Raw genomic sequence first — 8,253 nt, forward strand, 5'->3', positions numbered from 1 at the left:
GTTGTTCCTATGTTAAATATGTTCCACTATGCTCCTTGGAAGAGTTTTACAATAACACCCCTGCAATTTCAGAGCAAGCTGCGAGGGAGCCCAAATACATTGCATTTTCCTTACATCGCAAGCTATCTGCCACCAAAGAAACATAGCATGTCCAGGTAAAAAGATCAAATGATTGAAATCCTTCTGCAGTACCAAGGTCACATACTAGGGAACAATAATACGTAATGAGAGAAAAGTGCCCTCATGCGATCCACAGCCTGTCTGCAGAACCAACCGGAACGCTAGCTGACAGCCGATCGGAGAGACCCAGAAGTAAGCCACAGAAAGCAAAAGCTAAAAGTGGAGGAGATGATTGTGAATTTCGAACATCGAAGCCTATGGAGACATTCCATTTCGCAGACAGTAGGGAACCAACCTGTGTGAACCGACTGGTCACGTCCAGTCTGCATATATGACTGCTAGCCGTAACATTTTTTCATGACGGTAAGTGTAAGTGTTATATCATTGTTATTATTATTATAATGAGGATAATGATGATGATGACGATGATGATGATGAGGATTATTATTATTATTATCATAATGAGGATAATGATGATGATGATGATGATGATGATGATGATGATGATGATGATCATCATCATCATCATCATCATCATCATTATTATTATTATTATTATCATTATTATCATTATCATTATTATTACATGTTGTAGTCCACTGCACGGTTTGAAGCGTGAAGCGAATATGAGAATACTTGTGTAGATCCTATAGAGCTCTTTAGCTGGTTCGAGCTAAGAGCATCCCTGTGACTTTTTATAGGGATTCCTGTGGAAAAAAATTGTTGACTTGAGGACCAGGTAGGTTTGCAACTTTATGTCTCGGACTTTTTTCTAGTCGATTTCCTGCGTATTTCCTCACCACACACGTAAGGATACCTGACAGTCTGCTTTTCATTTCTCCAAAACTACAAAGTACAAAATAACATCTTACGAATTTCAGCTGTAATATTTCAGTACAAGGTTCAGTTCAGTCATGCCTATCACTCAGACATGTTTTGGATTGAAAAAAAAATACTGTAATATTTCAGTACACGGTCCAGTTCAGTCATACCTATCACTCAGACATGTTTTGAATTGGAAAAAAATACTGTTATCAAATTCGTGTGTACAATATATGCAGAACAAACAAGCATGTAGAGGCAACCGGTTCGACTGCTTCACGCTGAAGCACAACTTAACAACTGTTCGACGCTTTGAAAGCAGCATTCATGCAGAGCACAATGCTGATTTCTATTCTTTGGGTTAAATCCAAGCCGGGGTAAATCGTCGCTTGGGGGCGTTGATTCAACTGCTCCTTTTCTGTCATTGAAGCCATTTTCAGAGACCGCGTTGACTTCCATGGCCGAGGAAGTGTCCACCTTTAGTGGTAAACTTGACGTCCTTAGAAAAACTTATTTACTGTCTTACCACCATGACCTGTGCTTAGCTTATAAGAGTATAAACGCAGGAGAAAGTATTTCTTTCATTCATTCATAACCACAGTCCACTCGGCAAGTAGGGCGTGAATGCCAAAAGAACAAAGGCTAGCTGTTAAGCCAGCTTGGCCAGCAACAGCGTGCAGCGAGCCAAAAAGTGGCAAGAGTGTGCAACAAGGATACAATGTGATAATGTTTAAACTGAAGCCAGGGATTAGTTACCATGGAAGCTTGAGCACCTAGCGCCTTCAGTCATTTTCATGCAGGATCCCATCTTATACAATCATCATACAGTGATTTAGGTTTTGTCAACTGACTGTCAATCCAAAGAAAAGGTGAAGTGGAGTGAACAGGGATAGGGGAGGGCAGTGGTGTCGCCGGTGTGGGGTAAGTGCTGTTGTTTTGTGACAAGAGTATCCATTTGACACCTAAAATTGTTCAAACAAATGAATACGGAGTGAAAAAAGTAAGTTACTAGGGTTGTAATATGACGTAATATGACGTCAGATTTTCTGTCCCTACAGATCATACCCTACCGTAATTTAACCTTGGACCCCCCTTCCCCCCAAGGACAGACTGTAACAATGGTATCACCACGTCGTCGGAAGTTGACGTTCACTCTGACAACTCTCATCACATTAGCGATTGTTTTCTACAACATTTTCAATTACCATGTTTCTAAAAACGAGCATTCGGGTCAAAAAATGGTCGAGAAGGTTGGTCCTCAGCAAAGGACTTCGCTACGGAAAGATGAGGTTCCACCTAAGGCCCGAAGACCTGTAATTCTCATCATGTCCCAGATGAGAAGCGGCTCCTCATTCGTGGCTGAGATGTTCAATCAACACCCGGGAGCTTTCTACGTCTTCGAACCGTTGAGGGTCTACTGAAAGATGCTCTCTTACGAGACACGGAAAGCCAATTGATTCCCTGACAGCATGGTTTTCTTGCAAAACGCTCGACAGTCACTGCACTTATCCACATTTTACAATCATGGAACGACGCACTAAACAGCAGTCCAAAAATGGATATCCATGCCGTGTTTGTTGACTTCTCTCGTGCATTCGACACGATTGTCCATGGCCAACTCCTATGGACTCTGGCAGACATGGGTATCCGACAGGACCTATGGTCTACAATCTTCAGCTACCTTGAAGACCGGACCCAGATGGTAAAATGGGGTTCGTGTCAGTCAAAGCCCCACAAAGTCTTGGCTGGTGTTCCGCAAGGTGGCTTGCTTTCGCCGCTTCTGTTTGTGATTTGTATAAACACTCTGGACGCTAAGCTGCCAATGTCTGTCTCTCCGGTTAAGTATGCTGACGACTTGACAACTTCAGAGTTCCTCATGGGGTCATTACCTGGTTAGACCCAACTTGCGCTGGACTGTATTGATGAATGGGGCAAGTCTTTCTCCCTTGCCGCAAACAGCAAAAAAACCATGGACATGGTAATCAGCACCAGAAAAGAGGCCAATGTACCCTGTCCTCCCCACCCCACCATAGCTGGTAATGAGATTCAAAGGGTCACCACCTTCAAGCTACTTGGTGTCCACATCTCTCATGACCTCACCTGGGATGCTCACATACAATACATGCTCAGCAGAGTCCGACCAAGGATTTACTACCTTTGCATCGCTAAGAAGGCGGGTCTCTCAGTAGACGTCTTATCCCAGATCTACCTGACGTTCATCAGACCAATCCTCGAGTACGCGAGCCCTGTGTGGGGAGGATTGCCAAATCATCTTTCGGACTCTCTTGAATCAAAGCGTTGTATGAGAATCATTGGACTTTCTGTTGACTCTATCCCAACACTAGCTAGTAGACGTGACAGAGCCACATTGAGAACACTTGAACATACCCTTCAGGACGAGTCTTCTCCTCTCTGGGCATTCTTAACCAGCCCCACGGACACTCACTACGGTCTACGCAGCAGAAGACGTTATCGCGCAACAATGGTCAGTAAAACTAAAAGACATGAGATGTCTTTCATCCCACGTGTCTTAAGTCTGCTGAATTAATTGTGGGGGTCTGGAAGAATCACTTCAAGGACATCCAAAATGAAACTTTTAACAAGGTTTTTGCAAGATAAACTGTCTGGGACAGGTTTGGAATGTGATTTTGACATCTAGTTCTCCGGCTGCTGCCGTCGCCATGTTGGTGGGTTGAATGGGAAGGGTTCCAAGATGGCTGTCAGTCATTCCAAACACACAAATCATTCTAAAAGGGAATTCTCCCTAGTCTGATATTTTCATGTATGTACGTAGAGGTAGAATATCCCAGTTGAGGTAGAGAAATTAACAATACAATGGGATAGGGAATTTCCTGAGTAGTTTAAGTATCACAGGTATGAGATCTTAAGTTGTATTAAGGTCTTTTTATTAAGAATGATTGTAATTGATACGCAATTCAGACATGTACATTGACTGCCATGTATCTACAAATAAACTATTCTATTCTATTCTAATACCTTGGTCGTCCATGCCTAGCGTTCTGGGCAGGAGCTGCAAAGCCAAGAATTTTACTGTCTTCAAAACTATTCGTGTCAAAGACATCGATCTTATTTGGTCTACTATGGAAAATATTGTAAACGAAATAGACTTAAGAATCATCCATTTGGTGAGGGATCCAAGGGGCACTATAGCCTCTCGAATGGGCATGTATAGTAGGCATGTCGAAGGAATGTCATATGCAGACAAGAACGTTAAAGACTATGGTCTTTACGGTCTTTGTTATAATGGTGCATTGAGGCAAATGCAACCAAATTCAGGGACAAACACTTCGTTAAGAGACAAATACACTCTGGTCAGGTATGAAGACATCATAGAAGACATACCAACAATGGTAGAGAGGTTGTAACAGAATCCAAAATAATAAAGGAAAATCCATTTTATTCCCTTTTTTTCGACTTGAAAATCAGAAAACGCAGTGCGAAATTTTATGAAAATCAAGCCATATTGGATTAGAATGCAACTTTTCAAGACACTCAAGTCCTGGGAATAATGACTTGTGGGGGCGATTGCCCCGTACAACGTCTGAATTGTCCAGTCGTGTCGTATTGATTTCACAAGAGTGAAGGATACGTGGGGCGATCGCCCTGTCTGCAGTCCGGGGCGATCACCCTGTTGGTAGCTTTGAGTGGTCGCCCTGCCTGTCGAGAATGCTGTGACACCGGTACCGAAGCGTTCGCTTAGAGTTAGCGGTTAATAAGGTGAGCCTTCATTCGTTTGTAGAACAGTAACAAGGTACCTTTTGCTACTCAAATAACTTTCTACCTTCTGCCCACAGGTTTTACTATGATATTCAGATGATGAAAGTAGCGCACGTATATACGGTGGAGATTCCGCAATCTTAAATGATCTTCCGGTTGGTTAAACTTGGTATCGTTGGAAAGGTCCCTTGGTACTGAATTGTTATCCGAAAGTGGTTGTACAAAAGACAATAATATGGAGCTAAGCTTTAATCACTCTTTAATGAAGATCAAGGACGTATATATAACGTCCTTGTGAAGATCAATGACTGGAAAGTGTCCTCTTTAAATAAAGAGCATATTGAAAACAAAATTTCAGAGATAGAAATCTTCCCTATTCAACAACACATTAAAAATTACAGTTTACAGGTTTCCCCTTGTTAAATTTTACAATAGAATTGCACACTACGTTTCACAAATGGTAGTTATGATTCATGTATGTTAACGAAGAGGACTCAATAAAAGTTGGAGGACAGGAAGAGTAGTGGATAATTATGTATTTCAACACTAATGGAGATTCCTTAATAAACAAACTTAGAACTTCTGAATTATCAACAACTCAACAAACGGTCGCTATAGGCAAGATTCCACAATAGTGGGACAATGGGAAAATTAAAGTGACCAGGTTGTCTTATTATGCAGAGATGGTCACTTTCAAAAATTTTATGAGGTCGGAAGCTTCATGAAGCAACATACTGGCAATTACTGGCTAAGAAGACATCTGGTGAAAGGAACAAGTTAACCATACCTCAGGTGACCCTGAATACACTGTGTTGTATTCTATATTTATAGGACTAGTAGCATATATCTCTGAATAACAAGTAGTCCTTCAGGTTTACGTCTTTCTTAATTTGCGTTCGTTGCAATTGGTTGTACTCTTCACGGCAGTTCTGAGCATGAACACTAAGGATCTTTGCTCGACATGATCTTTGCAGATTTGGGTAGTGCTTTTTATGATTGAGTAGGAGTTTCTGCATAACCTTGTTGTGAATCTGCCCTCCTGCCATGTCTTCGGGCGTCCGCCCCTCTTTATTCTTCACATTACAGTCTGCGCCTACCATAACCAGACGGCTCTGTGAAGTGCTGTCCAACCATCTTTGTTCCTTGCGTTCACCTCCACCCCTAGACCCAATAGATGTGTAACAACATGCAGACGTCCATGCAGAATGGCTGCATGAAGTGCTGTGTCGCCAGAAGAACCCCTTTCATCCAACGTAGCACCTAATGTTAAGGCAACGTCGATAACATTGCAGTGTCTATTCTGAGCAGCCACCAGCAGAGGAGAATCAAGTCTGCCCTTTGCACCCAGATAACCACCACCGCGAGAACACAGTAACTTCACTGTTTCCTGGTGACCATTCTTTGTGGCGATAATAAGTGCTGTGCGGCCTGTAGTGTCCCTCGCATCTATGTCCAAACCACGATCTAACCACATATTGACTGCGACATTATGGCCGCGAAATGCCGCTATGTGAAGTAAAGACTGACTTAAACGATTCACTGAATGAAACTCTGACCCTCTGTCCAACAGGAGAAGCATGGTGTCAGTGTCAGCTTCAAAGGCAGCGTAATGTAGTGGAGTATATTCCCAGTGATCAAGAGCATCTACCTATGCTCCTCTATCTAAAAAGAGTGCGACAGCCTCACAGCGTCCCTTTGCAGAATACTGTAGGGCTGACTGGTGTTCACTGTTCGCCATGTTCACATGTGCACCCCTGTCCAGAAGAAGGGTGATTGCAGCACAGTGACTGTACTTTGCAGACTGGTGCAGTGCTGTCTCTTTTTTATGATCAGTTGCACCAACGTCCGCCCCTCTGTTTAACAGCAGCTTCATAGCACCACAATGCCCTGCCTCACTAGCATAATGCAGTGCTGTGCGACCTTTTAGATCAGTTGTGTCAACGCCCGACCCACTGTCCATCAGCAGTTCCATAGCTGGACATTGTTTCCGAGGAATTGTGTTTTTTGGTCATAATTCGGTCTGAAATGGATAGAAAACATGCAAATTTCGACCATTTTTCTGAGAGTGCTTAGGATTAGTATTAGGGTTAGGGTTCCTGTTAGGGTTAGGGCTAGGGTTAGGGCAAGGGGTTCGTGGTAGAAAAATTGTTTCCGAGGAATTGTGTTTTTTGGTCATAATTCGGTCTGAAATGGATAGAAAACATGCAAATTTCGACCATTATTCTGAGAGTGCTTATTGTGAGTGTTAGGGTTAAGGGTACCTGTTAGGGTTAGGGCTAGGGTTAGGGTAAGGGGTTCGTGGTAGAAAAATTGTTTCCGAGGAATTGTGTTTTTTTGGTCATAATTCGGTCTGAAATCGATAGGAAACATGCAAATTTCGACCATTTTTCTGAGAGTGCTTAGGATTAGTATTAGGGTTAGGGTTCCTGTTAGGGTTAGGGCTAGGGTTAGGGTAAGGGGTTCGTGGTAGAAAAATCGTTACCGAGGAATTGTGTTTTTTGGTCATAATTCGGTCTGAAATGGATAGATAACATGCAAATTTCGATCATTTTTCTGAGAGTGCTTAGGATTAGTATTAGGGTTAGGGTTAGGGTTCCTGTTAGGGTTAGGGCAGGGGTTAGGGTAAGGGGTTCGTGGTAGAAAAATTGTTTCCGAGGAATTGTGTTCTTTGGTCATAATTCGGTCTGAAATGGATAGAAAACATGCAAATTTCGACCATTTTTCTGAGAGTGCTTAGGATTAGTATTAGGGTTAGGGTTCCTGTTAGGGTTAGGGCTAGGGTTAGGGTAAGGGGTTCGTGGTAGAAAAATTGTTTCCGAGGAATTGTGTTGTTTGGTCATAATTCGGTCTGAAATGGATAGGAAACATGCAAATTTCGACCATTTTTCTGAGAGTGCTTAGTATTAGTATTAGGGTTAGGGTTCCTGTAGAAAAATCGTTTCCGGGGAATTGTGTTTTTTGGTCATAATTCGGTCTGAAATGGATAGAAAACATGCAAATTTCGACCATTTTTCTGAGAGTGCTTAGTATTAGTATTAGGGTTAGGGTTCCTGTAGAAAAATCGTTTCCGGGGAATTGTGTTTTTTGGTTATAATTCGGTCTGAAATGGATAGAAAACATGCAAATTTCGACCATTTTTCTGAGAGTGCTTATTGTGAGTGTTAGGTTAAGGGTACCTGTTAGGGTTAGGGCTAGGGTTAGGGTAAGGGGTTCGTGGTAGAAAAATTGTTTCCGAGGAATTGTGTTTTTTGGTCATAATTCGGTCTGAAATGGATAGAAAACATGCAAATTTCGACCATTTTTCTGAGAGTGCTTAGGATTAGTATTAGGGTTAGGGTTCCTGTTAGGGTTAGGGCTAGGGTTAGGGTAAGGGGTTCGTGGTAGAAAAATTGTTTCCGAGGAATTGTGTTATTTGGTCATAATTCGGTCTGAAATGGATAGAAAACTAGCAAATTTCGACCATTTTTCTGAGAGTGCTTAGGATTAGTATTAGGGTTAGGGTTCCTGTTAGGGTTAGGGCTAGGGTTAGGGCAAGGGGTTCGTGGTAGAAAAATGTTTCCGAGGAATTGTGTT

Source organism: Branchiostoma floridae, chromosome 2 (genome assembly GCF_000003815.2).
Source record: "Branchiostoma floridae strain S238N-H82 chromosome 2, Bfl_VNyyK, whole genome shotgun sequence".
Lineage (NCBI taxonomy): Eukaryota > Metazoa > Chordata > Leptocardii > Amphioxiformes > Branchiostomatidae > Branchiostoma > Branchiostoma floridae.